This window comes from Falco punctatus (genome assembly GCF_963210335.1).
Source record: "Falco punctatus genome assembly, chromosome: 7".
NCBI lineage: Eukaryota > Metazoa > Chordata > Aves > Falconiformes > Falconidae > Falco > Falco punctatus.
The window spans coordinates 48,544,088-48,568,789 of record NC_137587.1 but is presented as its reverse complement, the minus strand read 5'-3'; positions in this window follow the sequence as shown (position 1 = coordinate 48,568,789).

Below are 24,702 nucleotides of genomic sequence, written 5' to 3'. Positions count from 1 at the left end.
TGCTTTCCAGAAATGCATCAAGCAATGCAATGAGTACATCTTACAGGGTGCTAGGACTTTCACTCCTCCTCCAAGACAGACAGGCATAGAGGAGGGGAGGGAAAGTAACAGTAAGCTGCAATATAGCTTTACATTAATTCTGACAACATTAAGAGTGATGCTCCCTCTTCTCATTTATTAGATGGTGGGAGCATTCCCAGTCACTGGGACTGAAGCCACATCTTGCTATGTGCAGTAAAATTTATGATTATTCGTGGTCATGTTAGAAAAATATTATTCTGCTTATTTTACCAGAACTATGCTCATAAGTCATGAGTGTAAGTGTCATTACCTACCCACCAGCTGCTGTCCTCACTCGTCCCTCAGGCAAAAATTCAATCACAGATTCTCATGAATAAGAAATTTGGGGTCTGCTCTGTCGGTGTAGTTGCAGGATGTCATTGAGCAGGATGGTGGTGCTGATGTGCTCCACTCCTGCAGACTGACAGACTGGTTAGACAGCATTCATGTCCTCACTGTCAGGACAGCAGCACAGAGCAGCTGGACATCACCAATAAGACACTAGCAACAATATTCCACTTTGATCACCAACCCACAAGTAACTTAAATAAATTATATAAAAATTACGTTTTGACGTCCAAATCAAGGGTTCAGAATATTTGACAATGTTGTCTGAAGTCAAACTGAAGGTTTTGTTCCACCTGGAAGAATTTTGTTTAATGTTCCATTTAATAAAAGCACAATGTCAGATTCAGAAGGGCTAAGGCATCTCTGAAAAATAAGTGTATCTCCAGAAGCCTCATATCCATGCCACGTCTGTTCATTCCTTGACTGTATAAAAACATCCACCTCCAGGGCATTGCCCTGACCCGCCTGTCAGGAGATACTGCTTCATGAGTCTGTCTCAGAACTGCTAAATTTACTCTACTTTAAATGGAATGAAGAAGCACTCCCTGGGCCAGAGAGCTTGTGAGATCTTGGGAGATGGGACCAAGTCCTCCCTGTCCCAAACCACCTCTGTGATCACGGCTGTGGCACCTGGCTTGTATGTGTAGCTGGGTACTGACAGCTGTGATCTAAAGGAGCTAAAGACCATGAGGTGCTCTCATGCTTCCATTTTGGAAGTCAGAGAAGGAAACTGCATTATGAAAGTGCGCTGGGGATGCAATACGTTAGAGCTATTGCGACAGGTCAAAAAGAAGGTCCATCCGTCCAAGACCCCTGTTTCCAGGAGTCCATATGCACAGTGTACTTTCACTTGCAGCTTACCCCCAAGAGCTTCCTTGGCCAGGTGTTCCTCTCAGAGCTTCCAAAACCTCAAAGGCCCCTTCCTCCCTTCCTCAGTGTAGGGAGGCAGGAGCTACAAGGACATGGTTTTCACCTTGGAAGGAATAAGGAGAAGCAGTACAACAACCACAGGTCTGCGCTGGGGTCAGCAGCTGTGCAGTGGCAAATCTGTGGACTTTCATTCCGGTAATTAGTTATAAGATAGAAGTAAGATTTTAATATTTTTTTTGCATTTTTCATTTTTTGCATCTTCACTCTGACTTTTTTAATTAGCTATCAGAACTGAAGGAAACCTAAGAGAGGGAACTTCCACTGATAGCAGTGTTTAGGTTGGATGCTGCAACAGCTCTTGCAGTTTATTTGGAGTTGGTGATACATCCCATATCTCTACCTGCTTGCAAAATTTCAGCACCATCCACCACAGGACTGGACAAAACTAAGTGGGTGCATGATAACATAGTGGGAAATATGCAGATGCTTTCTTGGCAACACACCCTCCAGACAGGACTATATCTAAAGACATAAAAATAAAGTTGAAATACTGGTCTTGGCATTGCAAGGGTAGATGTAAAGCATTGTATCACTATGATACATTCTCAGGAAATGGTTTCTAGGTCAGTCCTGGGTTTTATGTTTCCTGAGCAGCCAGATTTGCCTGATCATTGCAAAAATGTTGCATGCGGGTATTTCTGGGCCATGAGAAACCAGCAGCCTCTGGCATGGGTAGAGGTTTCTGCTAGAAGCCGGTCTCCACTATACAGATTTTTTTTCATGGCCCATTCATCTTCTCTCTGCAAAGACAGAGTGCTCTATGCAAACAGCACATGCCAGTAAGAGCCTCATCATAACCTGATGGTCTAGCAGTTGCCTGGGACTCCTTCTCTGCTCATGGAATGAAAGTGTTCTTGCTGAAAGTCTCCAAACCCTCGTGATTTTACCTTAATGCTTTCACCTTTAAACACTTTGAGCTGTTGCACTTTGTTTATTGCTTATTAGTTGGCAATTAACCATCATTCCCCAGTCTTCTTAACTAATGCCAGTGACAGTTGCTCTCTTTTGCCCACAGATCACTGTGTTATCAGGATTGTTTCAGTCACAAATCTAAAACAAACCACCATGTTAGCTGCCATGAAGAAAACTGGCTCCAACCCAGGCAGACCCAACAGGAGTTTCTACTGCATATCAATTTCCAATTCCGCTTTTAATGACTGCATCACTTCAACAAGTTACTTCATATAAAAGAACCAGAAGAATTAGAAGTAGAAAGACGTACTAGGTCATTCAGTACATTTCCTTGCCAATGCCAAATCTGTTCCCTGGAGTCCATTTCCTAGGAGCTTTTAAAATAGGCTCAGATTAAATGAATTTTTAGACATATGCTCACTGAATAGTTGCTCAGAAATCAATATGAGAAGCACAGCTGTATTATAACAGTCCAATAGGAATAATGTTAATGCAAAAGTCTATATTTCTTCCTAGTTACTTGGCAGATCTTTTCTGGATTTAAGCAATTTCCAAGTAACTTTGAGACCAAAATGCAATGTAATTCCTAAATCTGTACTCAGTGAATCAAGAGCTATTAAAGATGTGGTAGAGCCGTATTTCATTATGCATCAATGTTAAACTGTATCTCATGTTCTCATTTTTGTTCTGAAATACAATTTCAACATGGATTACTTGTAAAATACAATGCATATGTAAGCTTAAACATGGCTGGGGAAAGTTACGTTCACACTGGAACAGAGTAGAGTATTCACAATTCAGCGGGAACATAAAATGGTGTAAACAGTCAATTTAACTCCTATTCAAATTTACCATATTCTCACACAAAACACCGCTTCCCCTGAAATTGTAAAGAAAAGAACTGATAGTTCAGTTTTCTTCCTGGAACACTCATCATGCAAGATGAATAGAAAATGTAATAATGCTTTAAACCTCATTTACTTGTTTTGACTAGAAAGATTTTTATCATAAAAATCAGGTAACCTGCAGCACTTAAAACAAGAAGTGCTTGGATAAAACATGATGCTCTTTGTTAAAATTCTCGCATTAATTTGTGAATCATAAGATTTTTACATCTGATAAGTGTCTACATATCAAGATCATCAGTCTTTTAATAGACCAAGTGAATAGGTAGAGAAGCAGTCAACAAGTTGGCTTTTTTTTTTCTCTTCCTTTCTTTCAAAAGTGGCATATGACAGAATGACTAGACTATAATATAAATTATTAATAATTGCAAAATTTTCAATTCCCGTTGTCTCGAAATTGGATTAAAATATTAAAAAAAAACATGTCAAACAATCATCAGTGGAAAACTCTATGGAACCTGTATATAATTCCTGTCTGTAGATCATAAGCAAAACAGACAAAGCTATTCTGCCTGTCAGCATGCTCAGGAAAGAATGTTTTGCTACTGTCATGTTGTCCGCCCCCCCCTCCCCCCAACGTTTGGCATTAAAGTCATAAGCTGCACCTCTAGGCTGGGGTTACTTGTTTCATATGCAAGCCTTCATTTTGGCCCTGATTTAACAGATCCTTATGAGGTTTTAAATGCCAAAAATCCAAGCCTGGGGTACACCAGAGTGGGCCAGGGGCTGTAGACAACCAGTCACTGTGAAGAGGAGAGGCCAGCAAAAAATCTGACTCAATCATTTGCCTGAACTGCAACATCTTACAGTGCTTGTATGTAAAAACATTAATGCAGCAAAGCACCTGATGTGCTAGCCCTTTCCTGGAGTCTGAGGAACATTTATGTCCTTGGGCGTTTTTGCTTGTTTAACTATTCAGGAATTTGGTGCCACTAAGCTGTAATGCTCAGAACGGATCTTCTGCTCTCCTCTCCTGCAAGCATTTGTCTGCATCAGCTGTAGTTAAAGCATCAGACAGGACTGGGCATAATTCACTGGAGATTTCAATGAAGAAGCCTATTGGGGGATTTCACTTCGGTAAATGTATGTCTTCATAGTAACAGCCCATCCTCAGCCATTACCGTGTTTCTGATAGCAGATCTCTGACAATTTTACAAAGTGATCAGAAGTTGGCTTCATTCTTCCCTGTTTCTTTTCTGGTGCAAAAGAATGTGCTTGCAAACGTGCTTTCTGTTCTGCACAGAGTATGTTTGTGTGCAAGCTCCAGACAATGCCGCTGGGCCTGCATCTTTCAGCGTTGCATTAGCAAACAGGCGTTTGTAACACCCATAGGCTCTCCAAGTGCCATACTACGGTTTCCAAGTGTTACTCACTGATAGCATTACTACTTCCAACGTCTTTTTAATTATCTTTCTTGTTCTCACTGATTTTTCTCTTGTTCAGAATCCTGTTTTTCTCTTTAATTATTTTTCCATCATTATCACTGGAGGAAAACATCTGTTCTTTAAAACACATCCTTTGCCCTAGGACTGTATTGCATCTTGTACTTCCCTATGTCCTTTGAGATTTCTTTCCCTACAACATCTGTTGGGGTCCTTTAAAGCTTAAAACACTGAACTTCTTCCTTTTCAGTAGTCTCTATCTTTTTCTTTCACTTTTTTCCAACATAATCACTTCTTAGAGTAATTTGTGGGAAAGTTGCTTCTGCCATTAACATTGTCTCTACTTTCAGCTTCCACACAAAGTGTTGCATGGATTTTTTTCCAAATTTTAATTCAGCACTGTATTTTTGGAACTGGAACACACTCACCACACTAAATAAAACCACCAGAATGCCTTCTCTTGCTCCCTTCTTGGCTAGCTGGATGACTGCTAGGAGGTGTGCAGGGGCAGCGGATTGTGCTCCTCTGCAGGCACCTGGGCAGGGAATGTAAGGTTTGGGGTCACAGGGGCAGCTCAGAGACACACTGCTCGATGGTACTGGGAAAAAGCTTTTATTCACCTCCAGATAAGGGACAGACAAGCAGTAATAGCAGATTCCGGCCTGCAAGGGCACTGAGACTATTCCAATCAGAAGCTGAAAATAAAATCATAGAATCACAGAATGGTTGTGGTTGGAAGGGGCCTCTGGAGATCATCTAGTTCAAACGCCCTGCTAAAGCACATTCACCTAAAGCAGGCTGCACAGGACTGTACCCAGACAGGATTTTAATATCTCCAGAGAAGGAGAAAAAATCATTGCAGATGTTGTTCCCTTTCTCCCATTTCTGTTTGCCATTCACTTTAATAGATAAATCCTTACAGGTGATGACTCCACCTGCCCTGAGGGTATAGCCCATACGCCCCACGTGTGCAGGCTCCAGCAGCGTGGGCTGAGGCTCACCCAGATGCAGGTGAACCCCCGTGAGCCACAGCACGCCAGGGGTGTCCCTCTGGGATGGGCACAGGCTGCAGCTCAGCAATGATATGCAGATGTACCTTCTGCTGGCTTCTAGCAAGGGACTTCTTCTTTTGAGTGTGCTGTGAACAAGTGAGTGAGGTAAAGGCTTGTTACATTTCTGAGAGACAGCTTCAAGGCAGTACTGTGGGAGATGCTCTGCCTAGCCCCCTGCCCAGGAAGGGGCTGTAATTCCCCCTCCCCGCCAGGGCAGCAGGGAACTGGCAGGTATAGGGGAGAAGATGCTGAACTTCCCAGGATGCTGGCAGAGATGCTGGGGACTAGAGGATGTGACTGGGGAGCTGCTGCCTGATGCCTGCGAATGCTCTGAGGGGACATAAGAGGCAGTGAGAAAATCATCCCTTGGGGACCAGTTTTAACCTTTGGAAAGTTATTTATTTTCAGGTCTGGGGAAGAAAATGGTGCTGTCAAACAAAGGTACAGGGGGCACAATTAATTAGGCCCAATTATAAAAGGGAACCAAATGGAGCACTGCTGCACCAGTAAAGAGTGCTTCCAAATTTTCTATCCTTTTCCAGTTTCTTATTTTCGCTTGGTGACTAATAAAGAATTGAATGTACATACCACTTCATCGCGAGCAACATTGAGAAAAATGGAAAGATTCTCTCCTGAAGCACATTTAGGAATCACTTATTTCAGTTCACTCTGTCAGAGAGTCTATTCCAAGAAATAATCAAATTTCATGCATAAAAGAGTTTACAGTGAAAACTTTTCCAGAAACCCAGCTATCAGAAACTGATAGCTACAAACCATGTACAACCATTAAATGTGTTCAGTTACTTTACACTCTTTCTCCTCATGCCAAAATTAGCCTCAGCAACCATATTTCTATCACATGAAATTGTCAAGCAAGTTTTAGTACTTTTTGGTTGTTGAAAAAAAACAAAAACAAACAACCAAAACAACAAAACCCAAGAATGTTAGTATAGAAACAGAGTTTCCAGTCTTGCACTCTGCTTTTCTTTCTTGTTCAAATTGCCTTCAGACTCCTGTGCAATACAGAAGAGCACCTTCAGTACCAAATTCTAGTCACCCCCACTTTTCATAGCATCACAGAATGGTTTGGGTTGGAAGGGATCTTAAAGGTCACCTAGTCCCAGCACCCCTGCCATGGGCAGGGACACCTTCCACTAGACCAGGTTGCTCAAAGGCACAATTAATTTTTGCCTGAACAGAGGTGCTGATGGCACTGGCAGGTCTGGGGTGAGTGGGGGTAACGGGACAGCTGACCCTGCGAGCTGGCACTGACCTGTCTAACAGCTTCTCATTGCAAGTGAGATATAAAACTGAAGCAGTGCCCACATGTTGAGTCCTCCAGTGGTTTTCAATTTGCCACTTTTTTATTTTGGTGCAAGTAACTGTATTCTGTAAAGAAAATCTTGCAGATAAAACTAATATGGTGTACAAGGTGATATGCATTTGGGGTTGTGTGGGTTTAAAAGCATGTGTTTCAATCCATATGCCACATCCAACCCTCTGCTGTTCTGGTGTGCTGGTGACTGGCAGGAGCTGAGGCCAGCACTGCATGCTCAGGAGTGGGCTCCAAGCAGCTCGGTGGCACAACGTCCTGCACAGCCTCAGATGTACTGAGCTGGTTGGTGAGCTTATGGTGCTACTGACGTTACAGAAAAACTTCCCCTGGGCACCTTCTCTGGACTGCGATTTGGCATAATGTTTCTGTAGGAGGTCTGGGAATAAAAGACAGCAATTAACGACTCATGAAGAATAGTTTCATTGTACAAATCAGTAATAGGAATAAAAACTTGCAGACTGATCCAGAACTTTTCTGTCTTTTAAAAACACACACTTTTGTAAACAATGTAATTATTTAACCTGTAATTCTCCCAGGGGTTGAAGTAGTAAACAAACACAACTCATCTGAAGTCGGTGCTGTGTATCTTCGCCACATGAAACACAGTATCTGTGATGCAGCACGAGCAGAACTGGTGTATTGGACCAATATCCTTCTGGAGGAACCAACTGTCACCCTTTAACAACCCCTATTCACAAGTAAATTACACTTTCCCATTTGTTTCTTCACTTTTTGTATTTACTATTATTCAGTGGTTAATGGATGAGCACGTTTGGGAGGATGCCCTTCATTTCTGTTAATTATGCTTTCATACAATGTGCAGTTCAGTCTGGCAGTAAACATATACCAGCCTTGCATTTCATTCCTGGGTGGATATTGTAAATGTGTCCCTAAATCCTCTGTACAATTTGCTACTAACTGCATCCCTACCAGCTGGCATGAACAGAGCTGATGTGGGGACAGCTCCTCTGTTACAGAGCAAAGCCATTTATTTCCTTGCAACTCCAGCAGATGCAACTGCATTTTATAGGAACCCCTCGAGTACATTAATTGGGCTTTCCCAGGCTTCCTAAATGAACACTGCTGCCTACACAATTATGATGCATAATGCTCAGTACCAGAACAAACATACTGCAGAGCATGGCTAGCTCCTAACCCATGTCGAAAGAAAAGCAAGTGCTAGTCAGTGCCTTTGCTCTGCGGTGATTCATCACCATCAGTACAGGGGAAAAGAATTACAGAGAAAACTGCTAATCTGCCTCCCGCTGCTCTTGCACAGACAGATTTTGCAGGGATCATCCATCCTGTGGCTTTCCAGCAACAGTTAGCTCATCTTTTCCAAGGATCCTAGAAATGCATCCCTTTTTGGTACAGCTTTTGGGTGGAGTGGCCATTGCACAGCATAACGGACTTGCCCTGCTGATCATCTTGCTTTTTGTAACATCGGGAGCTAATACCTCCTGCCACAGGACCGCTTTTAGGACTGCACAATTCCTCATCATTACCAGTCAGAATTACTTCAGAAGCGCTCTCAAAACTTTAAGGGGGTAATGTATTTGATATTTAGAAAGGGACAAGGATGTTAAGAGTGGGAATCAGTGGTTTGTAAGGCAGCAGGCTAGTTCCCTGTAAGTCTATTGGAATCTGGGTGTGAAGTGGGAACTTACCCTGGGTCAAAGGAACTGCATCCTAGCCGGTAGGGATTGCCTGGTGCCCGATAAAAACTCCTTGTAATTCTGGGAAAACTCTAAATTCTTCACCAAAATCAGAGAACTTTGAGTCTGAATTTCTTCACTGTAAGCCCTCTGACAGATACAACTGTCATCCCATGAACATAATTGTGCAAAACAGGGAATAGGAACTATACCGCTATTCTATCTGCAAGACAAAACAAGAGTGAAGAGTAGAAAATGAGCAAAGGGAATATGAGGGTTGGGATCTTCTTGCTTCATGGACCTGAACAAAGAGCTGTCAAGACCTTGAGCACAGCAGGTTCATTTGCCCACACTCAAGGCCAGCCCTGACACTGTGCAGCAGCAACCTGAGCTGCTGCTGCTGGGAAAGATGTTCAAATCAGTCCAGCTCCTTCCTAACACTGAGTTGCTTTCCTGTGTTTCCTTAAAGCTTTCACGTATTTATGCATCTGGCCCCAGGCTGATGCTGTGGTATGCAGTGGAAGTCTTTGCTGCAATCATCACCACCCATAGTTTGGCAAGCTGGGGAAGAAGGGTGGTGGAAAAAGAGGAGAAGACTCTACTTGTTGGTAAGACTCACTCCAGCACTGAAAGAGCAGCCTTTGTCGTTAAGGCTGCCTCACGTTTACTGTTAATAACGCATCGGCATTTGATTAAATACCAACAAACTCTGTTCTTCTGCCCTGCAGTTTTCACCACTTGTTTTTAGCCAGTTGACTCCTTGCCCTGCACATTTTAATAGTTTTAATGTTTCAGAATTTGAGAGTATGAATTAACATTTTGGAGTCCTGGAGTCAGAGGCACATTTCTGCCCCTGAAATGGAGTTATATGGGGAAAATAGAGGGTGACGAAGTAACTGTTAAAATTGATTGGAAGTCTGACATCAGTAAATTATGGATCAGACCCACAGAAACATGGGAAAGGAGAAGGGATTAACAGAGAACTACAGATATGACATTTCCTAATTTCTCAGTGCCTGACAGGGTTGCCACTTCTGTTTTGTTGCTGTAGGCTTACTTTATTCTTCATTACCATTGCTGCATGGAGAATTGTATATGCAAGTGGATCCCTGTGCCCTCCCAACCTTTTTTTCAACAGTTGGTGATGGGATTTTGAGTGAAAGACATTCTTTTCCATAGGCTGTAATCTTGTAAAATACAGCAGGCCACTGTATGTTCCTTAGATTTTCTTATTTTCAATTATTTCTTTACATTATTTTTCCTTATATACATAATGACAACACGTATCATGTTCCTAACTGGTAATGATACACTTCTAAACCATATTAAAAGCTTTTCCCCATCTTTTAGACTGCCAGACACTGATAGGAAATCGCTTCATGGAATTGTTGAATGTCTCGGTTTTAACCAAAGACAGACCTGGTCACACACGTAATCGGGTTTGCATTTCAGGTCCACCCACATCAGTTCTTTGACAGGGGAAAGGGCAGCTCAGGAGTAGCATACCCATTCTAAACTCATTCACAAGATTAAAGAACATCTATGAACTGAGAGTGGGTTTATTTAACAAGCCAAAACAAACAAAAAAGAAAATTAAAATCTGGACCCTACAAGCATGACACTGAACAGTGATCTCTTGCCTTGCCTTGCAAGACAAGGATCACCAGCCCGCAGGAGTTTGCCCTGTGCTTCACTATCCATGGGAAAGCCTCTGTACCAGCCTGCCATCGCTGCTATTTGCGTGGAGCATCCCATCCAAGGATGCTACATCAGGTTCTCACTACCAGCAATAACTTGATCCCTGAGTTACAAAACTGTGTCAGGAGGAGGAGGGGTGGGAGCCTGTTGGTAAACAGCATGGGAGGGACTGTAAGCCTGACATGATGCAATCAATTGCATTTTTCTGTTAAAAAGGAAAACATAATGTATTGTGGAAATATCTCCCACCTTATACACCCCTTTGACATTGTAATAACCATTTTTCCACCTTTGAAGTACTTGCAGCCCTTTTATCTGCATCATCACAAGCAAACAGCATATGAAACCAAAGAGACATTTGTTCCCTGATACCTCGCAGTGGGAGTAACTGATGGGAGATCTCTCAGTGGAAACATATAGTCTCAAATATGTTATTGGTACCTATTCTTTATTCTCACATAAGCTACAGCGTGCTTTGGACTCTGCTATGTTGTATATACAACTGTGAATAAAATCATGGAGACCTGAGAGAGTACCTCAGCTACAGAGCACAGTATAGGCATCAGGATAAAAGATAAGCTGAAGGCCACTGTGAATCTTCTACTGTCATCAGGGAATACTACACTGCCAGTTTTAAGTCTGTCATTCTCATATCTGTTTTGGTAAAAATCTCTTTGTGAAAGCTGTTCTGCTACGGCACTACCAGAACGAATCTTGCTCACTGCAGCAGAAGATCTGTGCATTTAAAGATGTTAGAGGGCACAGACCCACTGCAAGTGCCAGCTGGACACTTTGTTGTGCTTGTCTTCTCCCAGTGAACCAATCCTTATGTTATCTTACGCCAAAAAAACCACAAACAAACCCAACCCCAAAAAAAGTGCCTTTGGTGCATTTTTTTTTGCTGCTTCATCATTTATGTTCTATGATACAACAGAAGCACTTCTCCCTTCCTAAACAGCAGCTGTTGCAGCAAGGATTGCTCATGTATAAGATATAATAACATGGTGCTTACCATTCACTCATTTACCATTACCTGTCACCTGACACGAGTTTATCCTCTTTCTGTCTTTGTCACATACAGGAAATCTGTAGCTCTAATTCCCTCTCATATGCTTGTTTTTCTCAGCTGTGACAGTTCTTCATCTGTTTTTGTGGGTTGTTTTTTTTTTACTCGAACTTCATAAGCTACTAAATTGGCTCATTCTCATATTGTGATTTAATTCTCCATGTCAGGGCTGTCACCTTTATAAATATTTCTCATAAGTTTTATGGATCAGTGCATCAGCAGATTACTAGGAAGAAGAAGATGAGTAAATTGTGTCTTCAGATAAGTTGCTGAACAGTATTGTAACTGTTAGGGGTATAACCAGTTATGACCATATACTTGCATCGCAGTACCATCTGGAGGTTGTCCAGGGGATGGTGCATTATGTTAGGTGCTGTATAAACAGAAACCTCAGTGGGTTGTTTTAAAATGAGATGGAGTAAATTAAGTAGGCGGCTGGAACTGGGAAACGAGTAGAGAAATATTGGAGGAGGAAGGGAAATGCAACAGAAAAAGCACATCCTAAAGGGCACAAGGCAGAGTTAAGGTAAACTTGTCATATGAACCAGTAGATGTTTTAAGCAGAGGAATGGGAACTGGAGGTAGAGGAGAGGAAAAGCCAGAGAGGGACAGCAGGAAACAAAGGCAGGGGATGGAGGAGAGGCAGTTGACCAGCTAGGGACTGTCTAGACCCCAGTAAGAAGTCTCACTGGAAAGCAGCAGCCCCAGGCTGCTGGTATTGCTCAGAAGATGGGTCTGGAGAGGCAGAAGCTCTCTCCAGGGAAGAGAAGTGCTGTGGGGGCACACAGAAGGAGGGTGCTGGGGAGCCTGCCCCAGCAGCTGCACTGTGATGGTGGAGACACATCCTGGAAGGGCATGGCCCCGAGGAGCCGCGGGGTGTAGACAAGGACAGGCACGAGGTGCACCAGGACAGCTTTCACCCACCTCTCTGAACCTTCAGCAGGTTCTGCTGGATACTGGAAAATAAATAAACCAACAAAGCCAACAGCAAAATGAATCTGCAGGAACGATGTATCCCAACACGCGGATGTCCACACCGGAGACTTGACTTTACTGCTTCGCAGCTTTCATGGAGCCCAGGGATTCAGCTGATCAGCTTGTTCTAACCCTATCTCTAAAAGTGAAAATGTGTTTGGAAATGGTAAATAAAACTTCATCATCGTGACAGATAATGCATTGAAGTGTAACAATTTTTTTTTTATTAGATTCACAGATAGTAAGATGAAGGTCATCCATCCAAATATGCTTTGATAGGTACGGGCCCTACGCTGGTTCCATTTTAGGACTCTGGTGCAGTGATGATGAAAGTCAATTGAGATTTGGATGAGCTGAGCATGTTTTGCTTTTTATGAAGCCCTACCAGCCGAGTTCACACTGACTGCACTCAGAGCAGCGCTCCAACTCTAAAGGCACAGCAGGCCCAGGAGACAGATAAATGGATAGATAGATCCTGACCTGATATACCTCGTTGCTGAGCAGTGCTGATGGGCAAAGAACGTCACTTTGAGAAGGCAATTGAATGGAAAATAATCAGATTTCAGTATCGCTGATAGCACAGTTACCTTCTGCAAGGAGAACCTTTTGGATAAGATCAGGAAAATGCCCTTGTCCTGGGTGAGGGGCAGGGCCACAGATCACATTCCCTTTTGGGGTTCAATGCATTATAAATCTTCATTTATGCAGAGGAATAACCTGAAGAGAAGGGGAGTCTCCAGCCTGGGGGTGAGGATGCGTGTTGGCACCCTGCACTCCACTGCTGGCCGAGCGGCTCTCCTTCGCTGCCCTGCTCCTTTGCTGCTGCTTGTGGCGCTGAACAAATAAGCCAGGGACATTGACCCAATTTCCTTGTTACTAAAATGTTGTGAGAACCTGGTATCTGAAACAGCATTTGGTATTTTCTTATAGCTTAGTTATTTACTGCTCATGGAAGGAGCTGCCAGTCAGTTAATTGTGTAGATATTCCTAATTATGTCTAAGGATAATACCAAGAACAATCGAATTAAAATTACTGTGATTTTAAATCAAAAACTTCTCTATGTTTGAAATGATTAAAAGACCACACGTAAATATCATCATGTTTTGATTCATTTTCCAATGAAATTTTAGTTAAATTATTTTCTCTGGCAGGAGATGTTAATAACACCACCAGGAAATTGAACATCAGGGTTTAACTCTGAGGCAATAAATCAACACATAAAAAAGGTTAAGGGTTGTACATTATGAAAACATTTCCAAAGATAATTACAAGTTAGAGGCATGTGTTGATTGAGTGGGAAATCTTATCATATAGACAAGGCTGCGTTCACAATGAAGATAATCAGGTAAAGTACTACTCGGTGATTTTAAAAAGAAAAACTCTGTTGAATACCCAAAATGTGTATACCCCAGTGTGTCTGTGGAGTGGTACAATACACCCAGAGTTAACCAACAAATCTTCCTCCAAATCAGGCCTATGTGCAAAAGCAGCCCCTGGCAGGAGTGCATCAAGCTGTCACTCACCACCACCTTCTGCTTCAGGACACTTCGTGCCAAGATCTGCAGCTCTCGGGCTGAGACTGGGGAACGATGTGTAGTGCTTCACATAAATCTGGATGTACCAGCCCAGGCTCTGGCTCCATATGCCCATTTGCAATGAAATCATTGAGCCAAGGACATGCCTGGGAGGACAGAGCTCAACCCTTGAAGTTTTGGAATATTTTTTTCCAGCGGGAAGAATCTGTTTGATTGCAGCTATAAACCTGCTGTTTATGGCTGCATATTGCCAGTGTTAAACACGCAAGAACAAGAGATAAGGAAAGTGACAGCAGAGTGGATCATTTGAAGAAAACCCAGCACCTTTCTCCTGATTTCAAGGCTGCATTGCAGAGAGATGAAATCAGCACTGGAGAAATCAGACCTTCTAACGATGCACACAAAATGGGATGTAAGCTAATCCATTACAGCCTACCCCCTACCAGCAGATTTTCCAACAGCCTGAAGCAGGTATAATTTGGTTATCACTTAGTCTAAAGCAGTTGGCCAAATTCAAACACAGTTGTTACCAGCAGGTACACTTTAATTTTGCAATGTGCAAGCTGCTTTAATGACTTTCCCCTTCTCTCTGTTTTGTCCAACTTCCAGGAACAAGAATTTCTACTGCCTGGATAGCTTTGCCTTGCCAGGTACTCGGGTTTCAATCTAGAGAAAGAAAATAGAAAACTCCTGTGTCCAACACAAAAGACGCTTTTAGGATAATTGCATCTTTAAAGAGTTTAAACTTTCTCTGTCAGCGCTCCAGACCTGTGCCAGGTTGCCAAAGGGGCTGACGGAGACAAAGACCACACATTGCACAGGTCCAAGTCCTGGTGGCTCAAGAACTTGGATCACACGGGAGAAGGGTGGCTGTCAGAAACAGGGAGCAAGGCAGCACCGCGCGCTGAGCTGGGTGGGGATAGTGCCTGCCTGTGAGGAAGGAGTCCTGCTGGCTGCTCTCCAGCCCCAGGGCTGCTCCGTGTGAGACAGAATCATAGAATCACAGAATGGTCTTGGCTGGAAGGGACCTTAAAGCTCATCTAGTTCCAACCCGTGGGCAGGGACACCTTCCACGAGAGTGGCAACGGTTCTGGGAGAACAGGCCGAAAGGCAGGGCTCTCCCACGGCAGCCAGGGTGGCCACCCATCCAGAGCCCCAGCCCTGCACTCGCGGCCCTGCTGCAATGCCGCTGGCAATGGGCACGACACAGCCCATGGCACAGCCCAGGAAGCAGGCACCTAGACGGTGTGCTTCCCTGCGCCCAGTCCCAGCCCAAGGCTGTGCCCCCTCGGAGCTCTCCCCTTCCCCAGCGGGGCAGGCAGCAGGCTGCGGGTGGGGGAGATGCTGCAGCCTGGGGCGGGGAAGAGAGGGAGAGGACAGGGGAGATGGTCCAAGATGGTCCATGGACTGGCTGAACCACTTCCAAGTCACCTGCCAAGCTCCGGCTAAAGCAAGGTTTTCTCCTTCCTTGCTGTGATATGTAGCAGGCTTGCTTTTTTTTTTTTTTTTTTTAAACTCTGCTCCTTATACTGCCCTTTAATCCTCTTAAATCTTGTTTAACACTTGTCTGTATTAACTCCTGATGATTAGGAATGGAAGCAAACTTTTGGGTCATTTTCCTAAACTTCAGATGGTAATAAAGTCCTCATGAAAGACAACTTTCAGGAAATAATGTTTAGCCCCATTTAAAAGACAACTATGTTCTGGCAAGCCATTCCAGTCACCTCATTAAGTCTGAATAAATATGAGAATTTAATATTAATTTCATTTTTGTATATCCAAATTAGAAGGCAGCAGAGAAGAAAACAACATAATCTGATTAAACAAATTAGAATCACGCTGCTAAAATTGCCCCTCAGTATTTATTTATTTTTAGCTGCAGTAGCTTAAAAAATATCTGAAAAACAAACTCCCCCAAATGTTACCTAACATCTAATTACCAGCCGCTCCTCCCCAGGAAGCACCCAGCTGTCAGGGCATTGAGAGGCTGGAAAGCAGAAATTCCAAGTTAGGCTTCAAAACCTGCACGTTTTTTACTTTAATCCTGCTCCAGACTCAGGTTGGGGCAGTGAAATTTGGGTTGAAGACTGATGTCTTCTCTCCTCGACATCCACTGTCCAGCTGGGAAGTGGCTGTTGCACAACACCAGGACATCAACTGGGGAGCTGCCTTACTGGGAGATGTGCACAGCATCCCTCTGCATCTGAAACAACCATGCCTGATCATCCCAGGCACCAAGCACTTCCAAGCCGTGGTCTGTAGTCCTTTAGCCCTAATGAAGCCATTTGCTCCGTGGCCATCTCCCACACTGCTGGAAGGTGCCCAGACCCTGGGCTGCAGCCAGTCAGACAGCAAAATAGGAAATGCTCCCATGGGAGACATCAGGAGCTCATTAGGGAGCTTGTTACCATCAGGGCACTTCAGCTGTTAGCTGTGTCTGAAGTCTGCCCACCTGGACATGGCGCGGGTGAACCAGCGATGGCTTCCTTGCATGCATCACCGTGCAAAACCTGTGTCAGGCATCTGTGTCTGCTGCAAGGAACAGACTTTGACTGAAAATGGGAAGGACCTCACTTCAGTATGTACAGTTCACTCTTCTTTTAGTCTTCAACAAAAAGGCTCCAGGTCACGGTGATTCAGTGCCCCTAGAGCAGTCCTCTGATCCTATGGCAGTTTCACAGTTGTAAACCTACACAGGTACCCCTGGGTCCACACACCCCCCAGGATGGGTCCTGACAGAGCCTGTCTGTGGTGTCAAGGATGTCCTCTCAGCCTCGCTTCTATCAGCTGCGAGATCAAAATCAAAGCACCAAATCTGAGTTTAGCAGCTTTTTATCCAGCAGCATCTTCAGCATAAGGCAGGCTGGAAGGAGCCTGGGAACCCACCAGCCCAGTCCCGAGGGAGACTTCCCTCCTGCCAGCTCTGGGCAAAGCCATCAGCTCCCAGAGAAGTGCTAGCCTGCTCTCACCTCATTGACTCCAGAGATATGCGCAGAGCTTCAGGACAAATTAGTCTGCGCTGAGAACGGAGCTGAGAGGAGGCAGCACCATGGAAGGGAGAGCACTATGCTAAAGCAGATATAGCACCGTCCGCTTTACTAGGTCTGAAGGACGAGGATGGTAACTGCGTCAGCTTCCAGCATCTCCCCAATGCGGGGAGGTTGAGTATTTTTGCATTGTAATGCAATAATAAATGGTAAATGTTTGCATTTTGATGGCACTGTGATTACAGCAAGGGACAAAGCCTGCAGTCCAGTAAACCGTACCTGCTCAATGGAAAAGGGAACCACAAGCTTCTTTCCCCTTCCTAAACAGAGCTCCATGATCGATTTGCTCAGCTTTGCTTGCATGAATGTCTCTGGCCTTTCCCTGAAGAGTCATCAGAGACTCACCACTCTGTTGGGATGCGTCGCATGGCCTAGCACACTGTGTCCATAAACGCTGTGACAACTTGCTTGCTTCTGGTCAGTCTGTGCACATAACGCCGGGTTCCTTCCCCTGCTAGCCTGCGCACGCATCCCTCGCACAGCTCTGGCTGCTAGGGATGCACTCCTCCTTTTTTGGAGGCATCAGCTGTGTGTACGTGCGCGCTTATGTGCGTGCATGTATATAAATAAATAAATAAATAGGAACTCGATAGGAAATCTGGAATCCAAAATTTGCACTGGATTTTCTAGAGCAGGTTTCTAAATGAGAGAACCTTTCAAATGTAATTCCCCACCTCACAGTTCAGATGCCCGGTCACTCTTTGCACACACCAGGCACAGAAATAGCTTTTCAAATCCAGTCCAATCTCCTGATCACATGTGAAAGAGAAAGTCTTCAACCCCTTACCGGGATGGGCCAGGGTGCAGCTCCTGATGCTGCCCTGGGCTGCGGACATCAGGAAGTGTATGGGGTCATGTACAAGTGAGGGGGATCTGGGGCTGTGCACTGTATGCATTAATATTAATTATTATTAAATTCAGTTGTTAATGTTAGTAGTATTTTTATTATTAACAATATTTTCTATTAATAATCTGATTCGTATTATTATTGTGTGGCTTATTTGTTATTGATTTATGAAGTTTCTATAATAAAATAGTTGAATAAAAGTTTATGATTTTTATATGTTATATTTCATTGTTTATATTATTGTGTATTATTACATTATTAAATTATCTTAAATTTCTTGTATTTCTTGTATTTCTTCTATACAAATCATTGCATCATATACTAAATGCATTTTTAAGATATCCATCTGGCAGTCATTTTTAATGCAAAATCACTGTGCAACATAAGCTTTATCTTTACTACAGAAGCTTGATATTGAACCAATTTTATTAAGTGTTTTTCCAACGACATGGAAGAAAGCAAAATTATTTCTGGCAAAAGGACAAGGGTAAGTCAGCCATATGAAATAAGGTAGAGAGCCTGGTAATCACGGCTTGCTTGGCCATCGTTTATTGCTCTCAGTGTGACATACGGCCTCCCCTGTTGTTAGAATAATAAACAGAAAAGAAGAGTAGGGGGGCATTTTATTATCATAAGCAGTCTTAATAAGGTCAATTCTGATACTAAACCGTGAAAAATGTCAACCAACAAGAAAAAGTCCAGACAATGGCTGCCAACTTGACTGTAGGTTTGGAAAATCTGCCCATCAAGGAGATAAGTAGTTTGCTGAGGACTCGGGGATGGTTTGTAAGTTGTAAGGTGGACACAGCACGGGTAGCAATGAGGTGAAGGGCTTCCATTGAGGAGATGTTTAAGCATGGGGCTGTTTTCACTCAGGGTCTAGCAGAGTGTCTAATACCTGAAGTCTTTGTAACAATGACTACACTGAAAAAGGTGTGCTTATAGGCAGTGCATAGGAATTGGCAGGGAAAATTCTCTGGTGCTCATTGCAATAGTGACTAGACAGTGTCATTTGGTTAGTAAGATCTATTCTGGTTGGGCTTTTATCAGCCATGCTACTTTTATGTTCCTTGTCTGCACTGTAGCCAAACCGTACTCCAGTGAATGATTCCGGAGCCTCCAAATCTCTCCACCACCTCTCAGGTGAAGCCACAACACCAAAGAAAATACAGATTATTTTCTCCCTGCCTCTTCCTCTACAGTTTTACCAGAATCCCACTACTTCTCTAGACTTTTCTGCTTTGCTCTTCCTACCTTCACAGCATTTGGCAATTTTCTGTCCCCATCTGCCAATTTAAAGCTCATCCACAGAACACAGGTGACGATTACAAAAAAAGATTTTTTTTCCTCTGTGAAAGAAAAGGCCGAGAGTAAGAATAGTTATCTGCCTGGAAGAGCACTGTAAAATCTTAATTAACATGCAGAAGGGGCAGGCAAGAAAGCACTATCTCAGCAAAAGTGCAAGGACCCAGCACAGTTATGACAGTGCTGCCGTGCAGATGAAAAAGCTGGTGTAAAAAAGAGTGGTGAGCTGTGCTGGAAGAAAATTTCCCCAAAAGTAATGAAACTATAGAAGTAGGAACTCCAAAAATACACAAGAAAATACAGCATCAAATAAAAGAGAAAGAGCAAGAAAATTCACATATTACAGTAGGATTCATGGGCAACAAACTGTCCTGTGCAGGTACAAATCTATCATGATTAAAGACAGATAGTAGTCTCAAAATTTTGTGGTACGTTGAAAAACTACCTTTGAGATTAGACTAGATCATGACTGTAGAGGAATTGTAGAGGAATGAAGGTGGGTTAATTAACAGTATACAGCTGTGGCTGGCTTCGGGGGCGGTGGGTTGGCTGATGGGGATAAGGTGCAGCTGTGGCTGGTTCCTGATAAGGAGTTAAATAGCTCTAAGGGGGAGGGAAGAGGAGCAGCTGATGAAGAGAGACCTGGAAGAAGCAGAGGGAGGAGAGAGAGAGAGAGTGTACCCTGGAGGTAGGTGAGACAAGGTGCAGCAGTGGCAAGAAGCAGAGGGACTGGCCTGAAGAAACAGCACAAACAGTAGATGGGCTGTTGAAACCTTGTGTGGGATCGGTGGCTGTGCCGGGGCAAGGTGTGCTAAGTACTTATTGAGGTTAACCTGGTATGGGATGGTAAAAGCCTTGTTGCAGCCAGTTAGTTTTTGAGAGTGCTGTGACACGTGACCGTTTATAAGGAAGATTTATTGTATATATGTGTAGATACATATATAAAACTTCAGTATACAAGACTTCATGCTGTTTTCAGGGCATTTTGTATGAGCTTTGCCATAAAAATCACCTGTATGGAAGGAGCTGAGTGTTCAGGCTGTGCCCAGGCCTTGGCCAAGGACCAGCACTCAAAGCTGTGGACCAATACCTTGTCTGTGGGGCACCTCCTACTGACACCACCTTCACTTTCCATCGCTAAGTGCTGGTGAGTGCCTTGAAGCTGGGCTCAGTCTCAGTGACCAGATGTTAAGCAGACAGAGAACTAACCTTGCAACCCATAAAGTTTCCAGGGGGTCATGCGAGTGGCTCAGCTCACTTGAGGACTGCCCCTGTGCCAGAGCCAGCTCCAGGTAAGATCTGAATGCATGGCTGGGATTAGGGCCATGGCAAGACCCTCAAGCTATGCCAGCCCAAGGATGGACTGGATTAAATAAATGATGACCCTATGGCATGAGTCACTGAGAGCTTGTTAATCAACCATTTCTTGAAATATTCCCAAGTCCTGGAGGCAGTAATCTGGATCACTGACATAAAGTTCAAACTCTGAAGCCCCCTTAGTTGCCCAGTACCAGACACTGTCAATCCAACAAACATAATATCAAAGATTTGGTGTGCTTCACACAGAGCTGGGGTTTATTTGAGCTATAATACTAAAATATATGGCTTGCCACACAAATCTGAGCAGTGCCATGCAGTATACTACAGGAGCCCATGCTGCTTTAACGCTATTTGGAAGAATTTGAAAACCAAAATGATTTGCCTTTCACCAGAAGGATAGCTTGTTTAATGAGGTTTGAACAGCCTGGTAGGGACAAAGCTAAGCATAGACTTGGATGGAGTCTATAGATAGCAAAGTATTTTAAATGTGTCAAAGAAACTAGCTGCAAAAAACCATCCCTGATCATCAGCCAGAAGGTAAACCGACATTGTCAACAGAGAAATAATGAGGGAAATGGCTGCTGGGTTCATGTGAGATGGGTATTGGCAGCTCCCACTTCCACAGAAGGGCTCCCACCTCCCTGTCGCACATGCAGGAGAGCAGTGCTGTAGGTGCTGCAGGAGCTGGTTTAACACTGCAATATTTGCAGTGAGTTTATTTCGGTTTCCATACACAAGGTGCAATCTGAAGTCTGAGCCAGCAATTAAACCATATTCCTTAAACCCTGCCTGTGTCTCAAGCTGATGTTGCATACTAATTCCATTATTGCTGCTGTTCATCGCCCAGAAGACCAGGAAGTTTGGTGCTGGTCGAGGATCTTCTGGCTGTGCAGCACAGCGAGGGCTATGCCATGGGAGAGCTCAGCCATGGCCACAGGGTCAAGTTAACTGAGGCAAATGCAGTTAGATCTTTCTCTTCTGGAAGAGATACCGCTCAGTGAAATCACTCAGTGCAATAAGTTGGGTGTGTTCAAGTGCTCCCTTTCTTAATACTTTGAAGCAATATTGCAAAATTGAAGGAAATCCAATGTAAAAAGAAGCAGCCTCCAGTCCCTGAGGGTTGATCAAGAGGACTTGGTCAGAAATAACAGCTGGGAGAGGTCAAGGTTACAGAACTTACAAATGTGAATATTTAACAAAATTTCCTGGGCATCCATTAAGAAAAGGAAAATGGGGGTGGGGGTTGAGTGGGAAGAAGAAAAAAAAAAATGCAAGAGAGGACCCCTCACTGGCAGCAGATGTTACTGGAGACATTAAATGAAATACAGAAACACAGTGGTTTTCCTGAACTGGCCAGACCACAGAACAAAATAACTCTTGCTGTAGGGAGTTTCCTGACTCTTTAGATGTTAAGCCCAAAGCAAGCATCAGCATTCAAACTGGCACTGCTATCACTGTGAGGGCTGGTGCCTGGAGCTCTGGGGATGGTGGAGATCATGTGTGCTGTGCCATCATCTGCAGGGGTCATCACCTCTGCTCAAAGGGACACCATCACCTTGGCATTCATTTGAACTCGCATTCTCACTTTTAATTCTTCTCAGTTTTCTGCAGGAAGGATACCTGCAGCAACAAAGCTCAGCCTCCAACTCCAAGTGAGGGAAAACATGGCCTTTGTAACCCAAATCCTGCAAAGTTGTGTCATTAATTATTTTTGCATGGCTCTACATTATTTAAAGACACATTGTACCCATAATGACACAGAACAGAGGCTTATGGCTTTTGATATTTTTCTCAATTTTTTCTCTATAGAAACATGCATAAAATGTTCTGAGTAGCACTTAACACCTGCTGTAATAACTTGATTGAATGAATTTCTGTAGGTGGCCTCTTTAAAACAATCCCTGCAAGTAAAAGGTTACATCTCAAATGAGCAAGCCTGTGCGGTAAGCTCCTGCAGCTGGGCGCTTTGGGCAGCGCCTGCTATTCACTGGGCTGCTCAGGCAGAGCCCCCCAGCCTGTCTTCATCTGGCCTTTCTCTTCACCATAGTTCTTTTTTTGTTGGCAAGAAAGCATATTTTTCACACACAATTTCTGCTTCAGGACTTCTGAACATAGGGAAAGGTATTTATTTACATTAGGCTGCCTGATTACACAAACACAACTGTTATCTGAGCAAATGAGACCTGGCTGCTTGTCCAGTACCCACGTACCATTTGTCGCCCCGTTGATTCTATTGCAATTAATGCTAATCAAGCGCTTGTCAGAGCTGCAGCACGTGGTCACACACAAACCCTGGGTGCCCGGTACCCACTGGTGCAGGCTGCTGCTCCAGGAGATAACGGAGAGGACAAGCTCTCCCAGATGGATCCATGGATATAGCAATTATCCCCTTTTTCTGCCTCTGGCATGCAGGTACCTTCAGCAGAGAAGATTCAGTTTCTCAACAGGCAAAACAAAGGCCAACAAAGAAATAAGCAGAAGTCTGTGGGCAGCTCATGGGGTTTTTTGTTCCTGTTTTTAAACCTGGTCAGTGATCTACATTATTTTTTCTTTAGACAGTTTTAATTCCACCCCCAGACTTGTAGTAGGAATACAGCACGGGTAAAAAAATAAAAAAAAAAATACTTGTTTTAAAACATCATGTTTCCCATGTGGCCTAATTCAATCACATTCTAAAGCAAGAGATGGAAAAGTCCTTCCAGCCACAAACCCCAGAATAGACACCCATCATTCCTGAAAAGTCAGCATTAAGTTTAGAAAAACACCAAAAACTTCCTACAAATTGTGCCCTTTTTTCCAAACATGATCTGTAAGATAAATCCTATTTAACTGCTGCGTGGTTGCACTGCCAGAAATGATGGCAGGTCGGGAGAAGATGTGCCCTCCCTCTGCAGAGAAAGAGGAAAATACTAGTTTCCTAATCAGCTGTTACGGAAACATTTGTTACTTTGTTTATAGTGAGCAATTTATCACTTTATTCTTCCATTTTGTTGTGCAATCACAGGTTAAATATTTACCCAGTCAAAGTTGTCTCGTTTATTTAAAAGGCACTACGTCAAAGCTGACCTTCCATTTAAGATTCTTTCAAGAGACTTTATATTAAGATTAGTGACAAGTGTAACTTGGAATATCCACAGTGGAAACAGGCAACTGTCCCTGACAGAAGGTAACCTGTGGTGGGTGAATGACTTCTTTGTGGTATAAACAGTGCTATAATGCTAAGGCTTTCTCTATCTTTCTCTTTCTTTCTTTCTTTTTTTTTTTTTTTTTTTTTTTTCATTAAGAGCTTTCTTAAAGGATAGAAGCATATACTAAAACCTACATTAGTCAATATTATCCTGCTTTATCCTTGACGCTAAATGTCCTTGCATGGAGGGATTTTCACAAGCAAGAACTTCTTCCAGCTTCTGAGTTAGACCTACCGTGCATTCCTCACCTGCATGGGCAGTGATGTGTTTGCAGGCGATGGTGTAGTTTGGTGCCTGTCCTGCAGCCCATGTACTCAGCCCCATCCCGCTGACAGTGACCAGCTTGGGGCCGAGGGGGACACTGGTCCCTCCAGCCATCCCAAGCCATGCAAGCACAGTAGCACCCATGCATGTGCTGTCAGAGTTGGGAGCACGAGCTCGGGAGATGCCAGGACCAGCAGCCAGAGAGGCTTTGGGAGGATCTGCGTAGCCAGTGTGTTGGATCTGGATCATCCAAGCCTCCAGTTGCAGCTAGGATCTGCAGGAACATGTTGCATCCCTCCCCTTGTTTATCTGAGCACAGGCACCTGGACACAGCTCCTCCATGCATTTTAGTGCTAACTGCCATCGATTTCCACTATCGTTGGGCACCTAAATGATCTTAAATGCTGTCTGCCTATGTCTCCCTTCCCAGTAAGTGTAATGGTGATAAAAGCACTTCCCTATCTCAGAGAGAATCAGAAAGAAAAATATATTAAAGACTGTGAGGCACACAGATGCTACCGTGATTATCTCTTTTTAGACAGATGAGATGAAGAACAAACAGATACTGCCGATTACAAGTTTAATACATACAAGTAAGAGATGACCTTTCCTTTATTACCATGTACACAGTTTAAGGATAGTTGATTCAATAATAAGACATCCATAGTAAATATTTATGAAACATCACATCATATAAAAATTATAGGTTATTTAAATTTAATTTGCATTTATAGTTTCAAATCAGGTTATTGTATAGCAGAAATGTACTAAAATTAAATTCATAATACACATTACAGCAATTTGAGCAAATTGTACCTTGAAGCAATTTGTATTTGAAATGCAGTCTGTATGCTTCTTCACTTTCCTGCAGCCTGT